The sequence below is a fragment of the Centropristis striata genome, chromosome 1, assembly GCF_030273125.1.
Source record: "Centropristis striata isolate RG_2023a ecotype Rhode Island chromosome 1, C.striata_1.0, whole genome shotgun sequence".
NCBI lineage: Eukaryota > Metazoa > Chordata > Actinopteri > Perciformes > Serranidae > Centropristis > Centropristis striata.
Genome location: NC_081517.1, coordinates 39,616,260 through 39,635,720, shown reverse-complemented (window position 1 = coordinate 39,635,720; position 19,461 = coordinate 39,616,260). Strand labels below are relative to the sequence as shown.

Sequence of the window (19,461 nt, the reverse complement as noted above, 5' to 3'; positions counted from 1 at the left end):
TCTTCATGCTTTTCTTGTGGATCAGGGGATAGCTCAGTTATTGATATTTGAATTACAAGGCCCGCAACTTGAGAGGAGCGATGTTTTCGCAGAAACCACACGTCCAATAGATTGTTTTCTCTGAAAGCAATAAAGCTAAAATCGAGCCACAAAGACAGGATTTTCACAGGGCTTTCTCACATTCATAACAGAGTAGTGAAGGATTGGATGAAGAGGAAGTCCAAATCTGAGCTCCCTACCTAATTGTGAGCATCCTTCTTGTGCTAGTGTATGCCTTTATGGGCAGTAATAACTCACAGTTTAATAATGCTGACCAAACATGGCATCCTATTTATAATTTGTAGAAAGATTTTTTTTCTGTCAGAGATCACACTAGACGTGTATGTGGTGATGAGTACTTGACATTGCCTATTGTTAACATTCTCACTTCTGTATCACTTGAGATAATCTGTAAAACCAAGTGTTGGCTATCATGATAAAAAACAAAAAGAGTAACCAGCAGGCTGGCGGAGGATTTAATTGTTCTCAAGGGAATAGGGGAACTAGCTGCTCCAGTTTTATTACTGTTTTCTGGACACAACTGCATAGAATAGTCAGACGGCTGTCCCACAATATGTTATGAGGAACATAGAAAAGGCTCTGATATTGGTTTTAGAGACAATATTTGGAGTGGTTCATGGCTGACAAGTAAACTTCCTTACTGTTTGTTTTTCTATGATATTTTGTTCTATGAATTAATTGTTGTACCCACACCACCACCCCATTCCCTTCTCCGACTCGATTGTTGTGAGGCTTATTGTGACATGGTGACGTATATTGACAAAGAATTTGCCGCAGAAGTCCAATTTGTTAATCTACTTAAGAACATAAAAAAACAGTGTAGGCCCAACAATCACTGCATTTTGGCAGGTACCTGATGCTTAAGTATTCCAAGAATTGTACCAAACAGATTTTTGAAGATAAGTCTCTCAGCATTAAATGTTAAGGTTTATTAGGTAGTTTTGTTTTTTTAACTGAAGTTCAACAATCAAATAAGCAAATCCCTCTGCCCCCACCGACAACAGCTTTTGTAGCAGATCCCAATGAAATAATTGTCCATGCTGATATATTGGCCCATTTTAGCGCATTGTAGCTATGCATTTCCCAGTGCAGTTTGTGGTTGCATTTGGTATAAAAATTGAGGTAACCATAGCAATTTTTTTATTTGTGTTATGTGTTAAGGAAATTAATATTGGACAACCAAAAAAACCAAAATAACCTCAAATTTTAATCCCAGTGTCCATTGCCTTAAAATAGTTTATTAACTGGTCTATACTCTATCTAACATGTGGTGAACATATACGTTATTTGTTACCTTTAAATACTTGTAAGGCAGAAGTAAAGTCACAAATGTATATTAAAAATATGGCCATCCCATGAGTCTAGAGAATTGAATGATGTCTAAAAAACAGTGATTAACAAAAAAGTGGGTGGTGTTGGCCAGGTCCCCATCCCTGTGAAAGGTCATAGAGTTTGGTCACATGAGGCTGTGTAAGCCATGGAAGTGCTGACTGTCCTTTTTTTGGCGGATGACAGTTTGTTGAGCTGCTACCTATGTAGCAACTCACCACCAGCTGTTTTGAGTTGATGCTGAAAATAAAGATGGAGAAGTTGATTCTTTTTAAAATAGAAATGATGCAACTGGTAATGAAGCATTGTGGTTTCCGTCTGTAAAGGATTAGTGTGGGTTGATTTTAGGGCTGATCTCAGGAATTGTTTTGTCTTTGAAGGTTGCATTGTGTTATGTGTTGCGTTCGGTGGCAATTATATGATGGCTTGTGATCACCATTCTGAATATCGGCCATTCACATTATGCAATCTCTCCACTCTCAGTCATGAGAAACACTAATAGTTTACTATCCTATGAGTTAATCAGCTGCATTGACTGAAATTGCATACACTCTAGATCAGAACAGAACCTTTTAAGTCTTATGACAAAATGAAAACACTCCTTCAGCTTCAAAGATGGTGAAGTTCTGTTTGGCAGAGACAACAGTCTCCTGACACACTTTTTAGATGTGGCAGACACAAGTAAAACTAAAATAATTTCACATGTTGCTGTTGGGAAGACAAAATTTCAGGCAGCTTTTTCCCTGTCTTTGCTTTCAGTTAAAACTACAGGATACACTAGGTTCGTAAAATCAATTTCAGATGTTTACTCTATGTGATTTTGCTGCATGTTGTTCCTTTTTTATGCTAAACAATGAATTGGGATCCAGTCTCTGCAGACTTACTGATAAATGAATTGATAAGCAGATGAATCCAGGGTTTGTGCCCTTTTCTTAGTAATCAGACTACAGTAGGTTGACTGTTTTCCACCTGATGACATTTTCAGCCTCTTTGAACCAAGGCTTCCATGTAAATTGTCCAACAGTTGTCTAATCTTATTTAAACACATTATCAAGCTTATGTAGCCACAGGAAAACAACAGATCACTGCATTTGTTCTGAAACAAGTGGAGCACTCAGTGTTGTTAAACTTAACTTTATAAAACGCTGTTTGTGAACTTGCCGCCCTTGTCAGCTCTCGTTTATAATCCCCATCTTCAGACTGAACAGTAGACTAGAAGCTGGGGGCCCCTGCTTACCTGATTAACCACTCAGGGCAAAGTTTGCCCCCAGGGCTCTGCTGCTGATTGGTGGAGCTCAAAGGTGAAAGCAGTTGAGCAGACCTGCCTGTGTCTGCACAGCCCCAACCATTGTGGGCTTAAGACAAGCTTGAAAATGTTGCGACTCTATTCATTACCAGTATAGTAAGTGTGAGAAGGCAATATTCAAAACCTCCCTTTAACTTGGTCTTGACCAAATCAGGTGAGGTTTTATTGAACAGGATCTGTGTTTTTACAGTCTTTTCTCCATCCATTCATTCTGAGTGACAGATTGAAATCAACATTTAATAAAGATAATGTATGCAGTATTTACAAAACAGCCATTGTAATTGATTCGTGAATTGTTACAATCAAAATTGTAAACATTTCCTGTCCATTAACGTCTCATTCAGGCGTTGCATGAACATATCTAACCGCAATTGCTTTTGTAAGCCTTTTCCCAACCATGGTTTGTCATAACTGTATCCTCTGCGGTTTAACATTTCATTGACACTGCATTTTCCATCTGCTTCTCCTTTTCCTCTTTCATTTCTCTTACCTTTTAAATCTGTGAATTTCTGTCGAGGTCCACTTGTAAAACCCCCTTTTCAAAAGAACAGTTTGGAGATTGGTATCTTCTCGGCATCTGCAGTGTGTTATCAGAGGAACCAAAGGAGATGCAGTGATGAAATTGGAAGGTGGTTTTCAGCAGCAAATGAGATGGTGTGAATGTGGTGGTACATTGCCACATGATATTGTTATATAAAAAAAGAGATTATGTGTCATTTAGAAGAAAACTAGAAAAGGTTTAACAACTCAGCAGCTTGATGGTATTTCTACCAAGAACAAAAAAATGACCAGACTGGCAAGATCTGTACTTGCATCCTGGTATTGGAGGATGGGAGAGTTGCACAAAGCGAGAATGAGCAAGAAAATGAAAGGCTTCACGGCAATTCTACGTACACACGCCCCCCTCAAGCACTGGTTAGCCACGCCGGCTAGCTATAAGAACAAGCTGTTTATTTTTTATTTTTTTAACACTTTATTTGTGATTTTTCAATTATCATACAGAACAATCATATTCTCTGTTTAACAAATAATCCCCCCAAAAAAAAACAATCCTGAAAACAAACAGAGACAGATCAAGCTCAAAATCAGCGTGACAAACTCGTAATAGACAACAGACAGGAAAAGACAAGAGGAGAAAAACAAAAATAAACAAAAACAAAACGAAACAACAACAAGTGCACCTAATACTTCATGTTACAGGATTGTTCAAGGGTAGGTGTAATCATTCAAAATTCCAGTTCCAGGCCAGGTAAATTGTTCACATAAGTTATTAGAGGGTCCCAGGTTTTGTGGAATCTGTTAGTGGAACCGTTGAGGGTACATCTGATCTTTTCCATCTTAAGGTTCTGCATTCTGCATCCAGTGGTGATGTGATGGAGGAGTGGCAACCTTCAAGAACAAGCTGTTTATGTTCGTACTATTACATGTTCGTCATGGTTGAGCCACCAAAAAGACCTAAGAAACGGATGTCGGCGGACTAAAGGCGACTAATGCTTATGCTTGATCAGTTTGGTATACATAATGTTTTAGTCATATGGTACTGTGCAAACTTGAAATGTATCCATTTTTCAGTTTATCATCACTTTGGTAAATGTGATATTGATATTTGATTATAGGGCTGGTCAATCCCTCAATTCATTTTCCCACTGCACATATATATATGGGCCGTTAGAATCCCTGTAGTCCACTGGCATGTACCCACTGGAAGCAGATAAGGATTTAGTCCTACAGTTCGTCCAGCCCTTAATAGGGCCTCAGTGCTGGAACACAAGGCTGCTGGGTAGACCGGAAGAAGGAAAATATTGAACCCTGAAGGTCCTCTTCTGATGGCTGTAAAGGGAGACTGAGGACATGCTCCATGCTGGTCTTGAGTCCTCTCAGCTGAGGGAAAAGGCATTTACAGTATACACCACTCTGGCCATAAGCCATTACTTCTGCCTGTGACTGACTGGAAACAATTGTCATTTGCAAAGTAAAGAGAAATATACGTACGCAACAAATGTGACAGGGCGGTCAAGCGAAAACAAAGCCATAGCTTCTTGATTAAGTAGACGATTCATTAAATCTGCTTAGCAAGTGGAACAGAGAACAAACACTCACTTTCTGTTCAACCCCTTCTCCCCCCCAAATGCTTGAAGAAACAAACAAACAAGCAAACTGAACAGGATGCAACAGAGGGGTACTTGTGCTGCATTAGCCTCTTAGGCTAACAAAGAAAAATTACTGGACCGTGTCCTGGCCGCCATAACGGCTCAGCTCTCCATTTGGAGCGTGCAGACTAGTTGTTGTGTGATCTGCCACAGCTTGAAAATGGATTGCATGTGCCATTAATTATTTAATGTCCATTACAAACAAATAACCATTAAATATTCATATCTGTGATACTACAATAGTTATCCTTACCAGCCCACTTTTGTCCCAGACACAGACTATCGTCATTGTGTTATACATATGTGTATCAGTTGCATTGCAGCTAAATTGGTAACCAGCAAAGTATCAAAGTTAGCTGTAAGGACTCCGTAACCTGGTGGAAATAAAATCAGTAGATGCCATGTTACCACTGTTCGATTGGCACAAGATTCTTTTATCAGCAGAGCTTTGATTGAAAGCTTGAGTATTTTTTTTCTTTTTCAGTTGTTGAACTATTTTATGAACCAAACTGGCGTCTAAGCCTTTGTTTCAAAACACAATAGAAGTGAACATGATAATGTCTCTGGTTTCTTGTAGATATTTATAGATGCTAGTAAGCCTGAAATTATGTTGTTGCATCACAAAGAAAAGTACAGCGACAAAAACAAAACAGCCAGTAAGTAAGCAAAGCTCTCTGAAAGTTGGCAGTGCATAATGTTTTTCTGACACATGGTAAATATCTCACCAGTATTTTGCAGCCTCATGTTGATATTATGTTTAAAATGTGTTAAAAAACAAAACAACCATCAGACCTATCTATGTTCTACAGTTTTCGCCATTATACGCGTGTTGCGTGTTGTCCATCTTTATGCGGTAGCAGTTTTGACACATATCACTCAGATCACCCAAAGGAGCCATCCAGTAAAGAAAGATCTATTTTGGATATCTCATTGTTTCTCTGTGGTTGTTACAGCATTATTTTTGAATCCGCAAATCTATGTTTAAACAATGCATATGCACAAATACCATACATACACCATTTCCCACACAAAGAAGAGAAAAGCATGTGTGGTGAGAATGTGTGCACGCAGACATTAGACCAGGCGTGAAAGAATTAGGAGATTAAAAATAAGGTTAGAGATATTTTTTATAGTAAAATGTTTTCGTTTTTTGTGATTTCCCCCCGATTGTGTTATTACTTTGGAAATCTATATAGCAATCTGTAACATTTCAATCAAAAGTGCATTTTACATGCTTCATTTTCAAATAATTCAAGAGTGGTGCGTTTTATCTTTATTTATATTTAAATGTGTGACTTTTGTCTTCGTTTCCTTGCTGTCTCAGTTGCCATCTGGTCACCAGTTTGCCGTCTTGCAACTTTGGGAATAGCATCTGGCAAGATCTGGTTGTCAGAACAAGACAGATAGTTTGGAAGGCACAAACCTCGAGTCAGGTCCAGCTTTTGTCTTAACTTTCAATCACTGATACAATTCCTTTCACAGTAGATCTCTTATTTGTCACGTAAACTAGATACTGCCTCGCATAACTTTCCGTGCAGATTTTTGAGCAATGGGACTGCTTTTCAAAGCACATTAAACCATTGTTTATACCAGCACACACCCATTTCCAAAATGAATTTGATTGTTTAGCTGCCATCTTGTTATCTTCTTAAATCAACAGCTTTTTTTTTTGAGAGTATGCTGTTTGTAAATTTATTTTCAGCTTAAAGTTGATGATGCAAGACATTATGGGAGGGGGATCAATAAGAAGTTAGCCATAGGGAATAAATGTTCACAAAGCTGATTGTTATTGTTTGAAGTATGCTTGCATGTATACTGGTATATCATAATGAAGTCACTGAAACTATCAGGAAGTAAACGTCTGCCTTGTGAGTGACGCTTTATATGCAGATTTTGCCACATTCCCTCAAAAATGTTTTCGATGAAATTATTGTATCGTTCTTCAAACTGACTTTGTTGCTTTAGTGGAACACTGACACTGTTGGATTGATTTGGTAGGTCAAGGCTGACATGGAGCATTTTGTAAACAGATGTGTCTCTTTTTTGTCTAGTGCAGCTGTTTACTGTCCTGTGTGCCAAGTCCACCAGCAGCCCGTGGTGTGACTGCAGAGAACTGGTTCTCATGCAGACTTGGTTTTCCTGTTTGAAACTTGGGAACCGATTCCGAGCTGTGTTTTCTTATTGGAATATGATTCTGCTGAGTTGTTAAATGATCCTTTTGTGCTATTTGTCACCGTGCCAAGTCGAACAGTTTCTAGTGCAGCTATTATTAAATGCAGATGACGGAAACCTCTCAACTATTTGGCAAGACTAATTGTACACATCATCATGTGTCTTTTCCATTTGGGATTGATCAGGACGATTGTAATATACATTAATGTGACATTAATGTAAAGATAATATTTTCTTAAATCAAAAGTCTCTCATACTTGCCTTAAATTGTTTCTCATGTTTCAACTATTCAGCTAACGACACCAGGCAGTAAAAATGGTATGTGTCATAAGGCTGCTTTCTATTTTCAGAGGGGAGTTGTAGTCTGTTCTGGACATAAAACAGGGCTGGTAGGAGAACACAGACAGCCAAAGATGGTTTACACTTAGCCAGACAAAAAGGCTGTATTGGCCTCTGTTCCCATCAGATTGTTGTGTGTGTCGTTTTGAGATGAAAAAAAAAGACAGAAGTTGGGCCAAATTTATAATGTGCATTCCCTGAATTCTTGCAAAGCAGAGGGAAGTTCTTCAACACTAATGTTGTAGGACTATAGATATATATGCAGTGACATTCAGGTTGGGATATAGCACAATGACAATCAGTAATTTTGTCATCATTGTTGAGGAGAGTGAAGAGAAAGCAAACGGGATGAGAAAGACTAGAGTGCTTCTCAAAGCAACACCATTAGGCAGCCTCCAGTGAGAGCAGCTCTCTGTTCTCTCCCTCTTTCTTTCCGTTCCCAGTGCTTCTTGGCAGGCACAGACAGCAGGAATGTGAGGTTGCTCTGTGCTCCTCTTTGCTGGTCTTACCGGGGTGTGAGCGCCTGGTCCTGGGCTGCTGCTGCTGCTGGTCGTTCAGCTCAGGCTAGGATGGGCTGGACTGCACTACACTGCAATGCAATGCACTGGCCGATTGTTGTTTCTGCAGCAACGGTAGGGAAGAGGAGCCGCTCCCTGGCGCCCCAGCAAGGCATGGCCGCCCCTTCCTGTGTGAGGCGCTGATGGCTACCAGATGGCGGGTGAAGAGAGAGGAGGAGGGGTCCTATACGCTCCCTCTTTCTTTCTTTTTATCCTTTCTGCCTTTATATTGTTATTTTTTTTGCTGATATCCTCTATCTTTCTCTTGCAAAATCTCTATTTCTTCTTTACTTTACCATCTCTATCTTCCTCTGCTTCTTTTGCTCCAACAGCTTCTTTTTCTGCTAATAAAGGAGGTTGAAAAGGACTGTTGATGAACCTGATGTAACTGGTATCCAGGCTATATACCATGTTGAGTTCCTCAAGGTGTTACATACTCTGAGACACAAACTATGACTCACTGGTGGTAAATGACTAACTGAAGAATCGTATACTTCAAAAGCCTATTTATGACACACAGCCTCTTTAAAATTGAAAATTCAACATTAAGCATTATTGTCACTGTAAATGCAATCACCAAGTCTGCATGCACCTGCTAAGCAGGAGCTGAGGGGCACTTGTGGTGATTGATGGGCTTCATCAAATCTCATGAGAACCGAGCTGGATGACCAGTTGACTTTAAAAGCCTGCTCCTCTCCGTGTCTGAGCATGGAGGCAAACCAGGAAGTGGCTTAAGCTGCATTCTACCGAAAATTTCAGCAGGGGGTGCTAAGTTTACCTGCAAAAAAAATCTGCCCATTCATTTCAGTGCAAAATTTGAAAACTTCTCACTTGATTTATTACCTCAGAATTTTTTTTCAGGACAACACTTTGGTTTCAATCGCTAGTAAAATATCTTCTTCAAGACAATTTGATGTCAATAGTTCTAATAATGGCCCCATTTAGAAGAAAATAGAAGATAAAGAATTGTATGATTTGGGGCGTGGCTACCTTTGATTGACAGGTCACTAACAAGGTGAGCCGTCATCAGGGGAGAAGCAGAGCAATGCGTATCCACGGCAACGTGTCAATAAAGTTATATATAACATTATATAGATAGAAAAGAGGACGTTTACCGATTTGGTCTCATAACTTTGACCCTTTCACTGTATTTTCACTTAATGACAGTTTATATGAATGTTTTGTTCAGTAAAAATGTCTTGTTCAGTGTTTGGTTGGACTAACAGACACTCCAAAGAGTCGCTGCTCATTTTTCTGAGGTAAGTAACATACATTTTGTTTTTGTTTTTTGCTAGGCAAAACTAACATCCCAGTTAATGCTCCAGTTAATGCTCCAATTAATGCTAATATGAATTAGCAGCGGCTTCTCTCAGTCTGGTTGCCGGTGTAGAGAGGCTGTAGTCAGTGTCGTCAGATCCCTCTTGCTCCTCCACAGTCCAAATATGGTCTGCTTCGCGTATCGGAAACAAGATGGTGACGCAAGATGGCGACGAGTGTAACGCTGAAATTGAGGCTTCCAACGGGCAGTCCACAAACCAATGGGTGATGTCACGGTGACTACGTCCATTATTTCTATACAGTCTATGGCTCCTCACCAACAGGAGGCCCTCTAAACTCACAACACAAGCAGACCACTATCAGCTTTGAGCTGAGTCTCCAGGGATACGTACATGGTCACAGATGACCAAACACACCTGCTTGATCAAATTAGCTCTAATTGCCTTGTTCAGAGGTTGACCTGTTTGTACTTCTATGTAGCCTCTCCCTTGAGTTGACATTGGTTACATTGCATGCTAATATTAAATTGCATCTTTATGCCAGACGACCAGCATGCTGTATTTAATCATCTTATCTCACAGGAAGACTTGGAGAAGTTTGGCTTCCTGATAAAAAAATAACTAAGTGTTGATATTGTGGATGTCTTATTAAAATGGGATAGTTAGAGTGCCGGCGTCACTGATCTGATTATTTTATTCTCTATTAATCAATTAATTAATTTTGGTTTATGATATTCAGTTTAGAATCATAAGTATAAAAATTAGGACATTTTCACAACTGGAACCAGAACAGAAACTATAGCCAATTACTTTTTTGGCATTTTTTGATTAGTAAAGTATTAAAGTTATTAATTCAAATACACTTCTTGAGAAAATGCTTAATTTTAGACATAATCTGGTGTTTCATCATTTGCACAATCACTCATGTGAAACAAAAATCTTTTAATATTTGAAATTAAATGATCCCATCAGTCCTGTTTTTTTAAAAGGAAAGTTCTTTTTTTGTGTTCACTCGTCATTCATAGTTAGATAATGACTATGTTGATCCCTATCTCTGACATTTATTAATAATGATCCTGTTAACTTTATTTTTTATTTTTATGTGATATTAAAGGGGTCCAAGACTCTGGAAATAATTAGTTTTCAGACTTTAAAATGCTTAGAATGTGCTTGGATTTTACTTAAAAAAAAAAAGTATGAACCCTGCTACTTGAATATTTGACTACTTGCTTCAGCTCTAAAATAAGAGGCAACTGTAAAACGTTGTTGTATTTTTTCTAAACTAGCAGTGACATCACAAGTTACGTTTTAACTTGAAGTTATTTGTATAAACATGCCTCAGGGCTACAAATCATATCATTAAAATCACATTAGCTGATATTTTTCACAGTGCATGAAGTTAGTCTGACAAAGAGCTATTGCTGCCAGACATCTTGTGACCAAGGTCAATAAAAAAAATCCTCTTTGTGGGGTAGTCGACTTTTTGCATGAAAATGTATTTGACTGAGATGTTAACAAGACATTTTCCATTGTGTCAAAACTACAACTCGTGTGCCTAAGAATGAGATGGTAGAAGTAAGATGCAGAGCACTAAATGATTCCCAGAAGTTTTAAATTTTCTCCTGAGAAGTTTAGTGCTTGAAAATGTTGAATGATTAGAGTGATTAGGTCAGAAACATGTGCGACAATATCTGCTCACATTTAACTCCAAAGGTTCACCTGTCATTTCCCAAACACTCACATATGCAGCTGGCACTCTAGTTATGTGGTGCTGTGTGATCTGACCCCAGCCGCTGTGTCTGCAGCCCCTTAATATAGCCCACTGCTGTCATGGTAGTTTTTTGCCCCTCTTCCCTTGCTCTGTGCTGTGTGTGCACCAATATGTGTGCATGTTTGTCCCAGCCCGAGGACAGACTGAGTTAGACAGGGGGGTGTTGGGGTGTCAGCCTGGAGACTAGATGCGAAATATTGCTACTGACCTGTGTAATTTCCCAAGTTCCTGTGACTCAGACGGGCCCTCAATAAAAAAAAAAAATTCTGTCTGTATTTAATTACCATTAATTTGTCCTTTTTTTAAATTCGGTATTAAAACATCCAATTTAGTTTCATAAATCAGTTTCCTCATGTCCGTTAAAGTAGGTAGACACAGAAATTGACAGAGAATGATGGATGGCTCTTTGCTATTCACCACTGGTCCTGTTGTGGCCACTGTCCCTGATTGCATTAGAGTTACTATGGTGCTGCCCGATATCTTTGGCCTGGCCTCAAGCCAGAGGACGTGGTTAAACTTGCACACATGTACACACATGTACACACACACACACACACACACACACACACGCAATGAGAGAGACACAGAGATGCAGCAGACCCCCGCTCTCAGAGAGTATTCGTTTCCAGCCTGATTGGAAGCTGAGAGTGTGGAGGACCTCCTCCCCTTGTCCACCTACTTTCTTGGCATTTGTCTGAACTTTCCCTGGCACTCTGCTCTTCTTTTTACACTTAGTGCTGGTGTGTCTTAGAAAACCTGTGGAATATCTTTGTCTACTTTTTATGCCCATGGCATTTGGATAACTCCAAACTGTTTGAAATCCAAGCGGAGCTCAAGGTTGGTAATTTGAATTACTTCAATTTAAATTCCAATTTGGCAACATTATAAGATAGCAAATTCACTTTAGTTGTCGATATGAATACAGACACAAGCCATATTGGTTAATTCAAGAGTAAATTTGAAAATTCACAAGTGAAAAATGAGACAGTCTGTAAATAATCTTCTGTTGTCTGATGTCCGGTTGCACTTCTGCGTAACATTGGGAGAAGTTGCAAAGGGAATTTCCAACATATGTTTTTTAATGATCAGCAGGTTTAGATGCAGGTGTTCAGAGTAACAGACACATTAGCAATTTAGCTGCGATTTAAGGGACAATTTTGCTTCATGAATTATAGCTTTCCCAACATGTGTTGTTATAATAACTTACGAAATGGTGTAAGTTGCACTAGCTGCTCTGTCGTGGTTTTGAAATTGGGAAATCTGCTTGTGTTTTACATTTTTTAAGTCACAGAGAGCTAGTGTTTCTTAGTTTGCATGTGATTGGTCTGTGGTAACGTAATATATACGCCACTGTCTATGTTTTACTGTGACAGTTTTTTTTCTAAACTGTTATGTACACATTTGGCTGGACTGCAGTGTTTGACTGTGCACAGGCCAATGGGGGCTGAAAGGAGAATTGTTTAAGCCCCTCTCGTCAGCGGTCAAGGAACAGCGTGATCATGTGAACCAAGTCTGCCATGCCAAAGGAATGTGTTGAATTCTAACGATGCTGCTTTGACAAGTGCATGTGACTCAAGAGCAAGAGCTTAGATTGGCGAGGGCAGGAGAAGCAGAGGCAGACAGGGTGAAAACACTAAAGGAGAGAGTAGGTAATCAAAAGAAAGAACGCAATGGATGAAAGTGTCAAGGCTGTGGAGGACCAAAAGCACGCAGCATTTTGAACTCCTCCTTATCTGGAAAAAACAGTATTAAACTGAAAGACCAAACAACAAGGAGATACTGTGGGAATGTGATAAACTTGTGTTTTGGGGAGTTACATATCCTGAAGTCAGATGAGCCAGTCTTTATCTCTAGTGCAGCTTTGGTTCTCATGGCTGAGACTGGGCTGCCATCTGCACTCACAAACTGTCCTCAGAGTGTGCAGATTGAATAGGGCACTGTATGAACAAGGGTAATTAAGTACATTGAGTCTGAGAATCATTTCCAGCAAAGATTCCCATTAGTTTTATAAAGGAAGCATAGTAATTGTAGTGTTAAAGTTTTAGTCGTGGAGTAACATTGAGTTCCTGTCAGTCTGCTTCTTTATTAGAGGAGCAGTTAAATATAAGGACAGGCAGATATGTGTTCATTCTTGAGCAGCTGGTGCCATTTGACCAAGAAATTAAAAAGATCACATATTTTGTTTTTTATGCAACAGTGTGATCCGAATATCATCTGATCCCCGTGTGAGGTTAAAAAAAAAAACAGTTTTTAAAAAGCTGATAAAGGAAGAGACATTTTTTTTAATTGATTAGTTTACAAATTAACAAAAACTGGACATGAGGGTTTAAGCACAATGGATAATAATGGATGCACAGCCTCCCTTTCTCCATGTCCTGAGCTTAATGTTGTTTCCTACTCTGTAGGGTAATAGGTATTGATTGGTGACCTGGATTTTACCCTTGCCACCACAAACCAATGTGAGTGCATTTTCACCATGCTGGAGGAGCAATAACTATGAATTACAAGAAAGTGAGAAAGATACTTAAGTAATAGAGCAAATGCTGTCTGGCCATGATTTGTGCTCTGGTGATCTTTCACCTGCACAGAGTACATTTTTTATTCCTCTCATGAGGATGCCTTTTTTTAACACGATTTGCATTGTACTGCTTTAAATTTACAATCCGTATTAGGAGGGTTTATACAGAGTGTTTTATTTCCCTTAAAATAAGATTTGAAAGCCAAGTCAGAATTAAGAATGTTTCATGTAGTGAATGTGTCAATAAATATAAACTGAAGCATTTGGAAACAAATATAATTGTCTGTGAAGCATGTAAAACAAAACTTCAATTCTTGGTTTAGCAGACTGAAGTTCACTCACATTGTTAATTTTTCAGATTTTGTTGACATTTTTGCACTATTAAACCTTTGACATCAAGTTGAATATTGCAGCTTTAGGTTCACATAGCACTATGTCTTCTGGCAACATGCTTTTCAAAACCATTGGATGTTTTCTGTGTGTTTCCTTCTCATGGAAACCGACTTTACTGGAGATGGACTAAATTCTGATAAAAGTGAAGCCTCATCAGAATACACAGTAAAGGAATAATGATACAAAGCACCCAAAGCATTGGCAGATTCAGTATATGGTATAAGTCATAAGCATCTTATACTCAGACTGCGTTTCTTGGTTGAGGAAGCATAAAAGGAGATGATGGTGAAAAACTCACAGCCACATTGGTACTGGGGTTTAAACAATGCTTGTGGTTTATTACTAACACATTAACCCTACCAAGCGTGGTTGAACAGCTACTTTTTATTTTACATGAACAAGTCAGTGGACACACATAACCTAAATGTTACACTTGAGTTGAGATGCCAAAGGAAACAGGAGCTTGGTAATATGCATCTGTCTGTAGCAGGTGCGTCGTCCAACAAACTCAAGACATACTATGTGAGCTGCTGTCTGATGATGTTGCTTCTCTTGTATCTGGGCAACGCAGTAAGTCTTAAAGGAACATTTCACAATTTCTGACTGTTACAATGGTCAGTCAGATTGATTTATTTATTCAGAAATTCATAGCCTCCTATAACTGAAACAATTTAAAGGTGACTGAAGTCTTTTACTTTGTCTTGCCATTAGTTGATAAAATATGACATACAAAAATTAATATTTTTACGGTTTTATTTTAGCAACTTCATTACCAAAAAGTCCAGTTTGTGTGTGTTGTACAAGATCTCATCAGTATGATGGAAGGGCTCATTTTTGTGTGTTTTTCTAAATGTTAAAACAGAAGGATTCTGTGGTGAAGGATTTTTGGATTGGGAATTGTGGTTGGTCAAAAAGGTCATTTCATTTTAATGCAGAGAGATCCTTAAAAGCACTTACTGGATTATGGATATGTTGTTAACAGTGGTTTTAAAACCTGCCCTTTGGCCTCTTTGCAGACAGCAGTACATGCATTAGATGGCCATAAAACTTAAAATGCACAAATGTATAAATGTGATCGTTGGACATTACAGGATTGGTGGGATATAGAGTTGTTCCGATTCTGATACCAATATCGGAAATTGCTCCGATACTGCCAAAAATGCTGGCATCGGTATCGGCGAATACTGGAGTCCAGGCACCGATCCGATACCACGTAATTCATTAAATTAGCTTTTAAAACGGTGACGCTGTGCTGCAACCTGCAGCCTGCTGTTTTAGAGGGACGAGGAGGAATTGATTTTGTAACACAGACACAACAGACACACGTGTGTCAGAGCAGGTTGAAGCGAGGCTTGGGGCTAAGCTAAGTAGCACTATCATGTCAGTGGTGTGGCAATATTTCACACTGGAATCTCCCACCAGCATGCGCACAGACTGTGTTGGAGCTATTTAGTTCTTGTCAGTATTTAGTTGTCTGTTTAGTTTATTATCAACAATGAGTATTATTTGATTATTCTAGACGTTTGTTTATTTTGATAATATTTTGTTTTGCTAGTTAATTGTTTAGTTTAATCATCATTATTGTTTAGCATATTTAGTTTACATATTATATTTTGTGTTTTATGGAATTTGGGTTGGCACCATGGGCGCCTGATGTTATATAGGTAGGTAGGTAGGCAGAGGGCCGTCATGCACCTGGGTGGGCCTATGGTTTTTTACCAGCGCGAAGATAGGCAGCAGAAGCCATGTTTCTTTGTTCTTTTGTTTGCTTGCTCGCAATGGACAAAATAAACCTTTGGAACTATCAATCATGCATGGACATCACCTTCTTTGCCTGCATACACCACACGGTCATGGTGCATCAGTGGCATTTTGATTAAGTTTGTTTTAAGTTTAATTTTGTTATTTTTTCGGACAAAATTACCACTACAGACTGCACGACTGTTTTGTATACTGTTTTATTTAAAAATAAATGTAGTAATAAATGGCTTGAACCTGAGCCAGGCCTTACCACAATGCTAATCATATCACAGTCATGCAGGTGTAGTATGATATATTTTTAATAACATACTGGTATCGGATCGGTACTCGGTATCGGCCGATACCCACAGCACAAGTATCGGAATCGGTATCGGGAGGGAAAAAATGGTATCGGAACATCTCTAGTGGGATAACACAGTGGTTCAGACAGTGAAAAGGTTAGGAGAAGCTGTGTGCGCAAAAGAGGTGATGAGTGCAGGTGAGTTGAGTGCGAACGAGTGCAAGCTGTTAGAACAAATCTCCAGGCATGCAAGCACACACCCACAGAAGCCAACCCACAGCTAAAGAGAGAGGGAAATGTTTTAAAAATGCTGACATTGTTTTGGGGCCGTTTGCGTAATAGCTTAGTTGGAAAAATATTTTGCATTGTTACCTTTGCTGCCCGTATTGGTGGCTTACAATGAATGTGTACAAGGGATTCCACACATTCTTCACTAAATGTGAATCACTGTACACACATGCAGCACACAACCTCTGAGGTATGTGTTCACACCACGCACATTCTCTTTCAACTGAAAGTGAAGCAGTATCATCTGAATGTGACAACAGAGAGTTGGAGGTGTGTACCAGTTTCAAGGGACTGGCTGGAAAAGGAGGTGTGTCTTTAACTTGACAAGCCTCGGCATGCTCTTGAGCTCAGCTCGTAGAACAGGACACCAAACATGGGTAATGCAAGGACTAAGAATAAGCATGTTGTATTTTTGATCCAAGAAAGAAAACAGATAATATAATTTGCAGCAGCACCTGAATTTATGACAGCATTTACTGATTCCCCAACCTTTTTGAGTTTCCCATTAATTAATTATTCAAATAAGTCTCACCTCACCTGGAACCAAGACAGAGGTGCTACTAAAAAGCACAGGTTCTATCCACAACTTCTGCTAATGGAAAACCAAAATAAGAGTGAGTCAAGTTGTACCATGTGGTGCAAAAATGGCAAAAATGGTACTTGAATCTGGTTTCATCTCCCGTTTTGCTGAGTAACCAGGTGCCACTTTTTTAATAGAACACCACTGGCAACACAGAAATGCATATCAGAGTCCATTTCCTATTCTATGTGTATGGCCTCTCAATCCATTTCCTAGTGGATGGAGTCTAGCAAGAGAGGGGCTAATTAGATCATGTCTAAGGCAACCTCTCACTGGCCACTAAATGTAATTTTCCGTATTTCTCATTGGAATTATTGGATTAGACAGCTGCTGCTCAGTGCATGGATAAGGATCGGGCTAGACACACACAGAGTGGACTAACACAGTATTAACAAGGTACCTCCTATCCAGCTTTTTTAATCTTGAATTGTAATAAATGGAAAGGCTAAAATTATATAAAATACACTTAATGATGCTGTATTGGTTTGTAGTCCATATATAGAAAATTAATTTGAACATTGCTTCTTTTAACAAACAAGCTAAACACTCATGCATAAACACACAAACGCCCACACATTCACCCACAGATGCTTTTTGGGCCTGACTTTGGAGAAGTCATCCATCTCACCATGCAGTTGTCCCCCTACAGGAAGCAGTGGGACCATCATTAGTCTGCCGCTCAACCCACAACCTGCTGTAGTGTGAAACCCTCAGCTTCGTTCAGAGCTGCAAGGCTAAGCCACTGCAGGCTCCTATTGAAACATTAAATTTAAAAATATCTCAGAAGATTTGTAATATTTATAATAATATCGACCGACCTGATTTGTGCATGTGCAGGAGTGAATCAAAAACCACGCCGAGAATTCAAAGTGGCATGGTGCACTTCTTCGCATGTGGGCACAGCTTGTTTAATAGTGGCTGATATTTTTGGTTCTACCCACCTATCTTGGGCCAGCGTGTTGTAGGTGTACTGTAGTGTAGAAGCGGTGTGTAATGGGGGTTGGGGTGGGCAGTTGTTGCCAGGGGAGGTGGTGTGTTATTTTCAGTCCATTGTGTCTACTTCCTGTGGGTCAGGGGTTATTGGAGCAGGGTGTTGCAGACTTGACGGAGTAAAGAGGAGGAGAGGGAAGTCAGCAGGGTAGGCAGGAAAGTGGCCAGACTCAGTCAACAACTGTGGCTGGTCAGCAGCTTGCTTACCTTGCTTCTATCGCAATGTTTCCCGTTTTTGTCCGTGCAAAGCTTGGACTCTTCAGAACCAGGTAAAGAGCCATGAATTGCACTTCGATATCTGGTGAGCTTCTCATTTAGCGTTTTGTTTTTCTTTCAATCATGTCAATACTGTTGTTGTCAGCATTTTACAAACATTGTCAGCTTGCATCTCCCAGCTGAAGGTTAGAGACAGACTCTCGGATCAAATGAGTATTCTTCCACATTAGGATGTACAACCTTATGGAGATGTTTGTTTTTGGCTGATACCATTCCAAAAATATGGAAGACAGGAAGTGGGTGTAAATGTGATGACTCTTACGTTGTTTTGGGCATCGGTTTGTCAAGAGCATTAATAGCTGCACTTTGATTCAGTGTTTTAACACAAATAATGCTTTATTGAATCAGAAATGGCATTGTAAACCATTGCAGTGTATGAAAGAGTTTAACACTCAAAGTGTTAAAACATAATGGCATTTCTCTATTATATCTTATTAAGATGAGTGAAAGATTCGCCTACGTAGATAAATGGCTGTCATGAGTCACAGCGGGAGCAGTGACAGCTCTTACTCAAGGAGAACTTTGACTTTGTTTGCAATATTGCCTTTAAATAAGAAATCTAGACGCCAAAGCAACCATAGAGGGTGAGCAAAGTTCATTCTGTAAGCTAAATAACGTTGTCTTCTCTGCAAGCCTTTTTTTCTGCAATCAGATGTCACTTTGTTTTTATGGATAGCTGCCGGCTCAGTGCTGTTGTTATGTCTATATATTTTATTGGTTACTTTAATGCTTCTGCACCCGACAGTGTGGAGATATTTATTATTTCTTGCAAAGACAGGAAAACCTTGTCTGCAGCTCTTTTACAGCCTTTGAGTGCTACTTGCTATTTGCTTCACTCTGTTGAACATCAATTTAAAATAGTATAAATATTACAAACATTAATTCCTACTTTTTTTCACCAATGCCACTCATCGCCCACAAAGTATTTGTACAAGCAGGTTGCACACAGGTTTTAAATTTGGTCTGAGTCATATATCAAAAAGTATCATGTTACACAGGTGAGACAGAGGCAAAAAGGTCACCAATCACTGCAGAGCTTGTTGGTTGCTGTTGCTGGATAATAGCTGCAAACATGGACATGCATGATTGTTGTTTTTGTGGAGGTAGCGTAATGCAGCTGCATGCATTGTATACTGCACATATCATTTCAGGCCAAAAAGGATCAGTCTCTCACTCACAAATAACATAACATTTCCCGAGCGCTTCCTCTAATACAGGAAAACATTTTGTGAAAGAACTTGCTGTATAATGTGAATAACTCATCAACTTTGCTTTGTGAGTTTTCACAGTGCAGATGTTTACAGCATTTCAGCTTTACATGTGTAGGATTCCCTTAGAAAGTTTTGAGCGTTCAGTCCAGTTTTTTGACAACTTTCTGACATTAGCTGTTGCAGCATTGGGTAAATGTTAATAT

At 39.3% G+C, this 19,461-nt stretch overlaps 1 protein-coding gene across 6 annotated transcripts in view; it reads left to right on the top strand.

Annotated features, from left to right (window-relative positions):
• The window catches only part of gab1 (GRB2-associated binding protein 1), a 64,724-nt gene that overhangs the window by 1,618 nt on the left and 43,645 nt on the right, over positions 1–19,461 (top strand). Inside the window, exon 1 of one of the 6 annotated variants that reach the window (XM_059342129.1) lies at positions 11,638–11,798. The exons of the other annotated variants lie outside the window; for them this stretch is intronic. The gene's annotated coding sequence lies outside the window, so the exon portion shown is untranslated. Of the gene's footprint in view, positions 1–11,637; positions 11,799–19,461 lie in introns of those variants that run through there. 6 annotated transcript variants of the gene reach the window in all.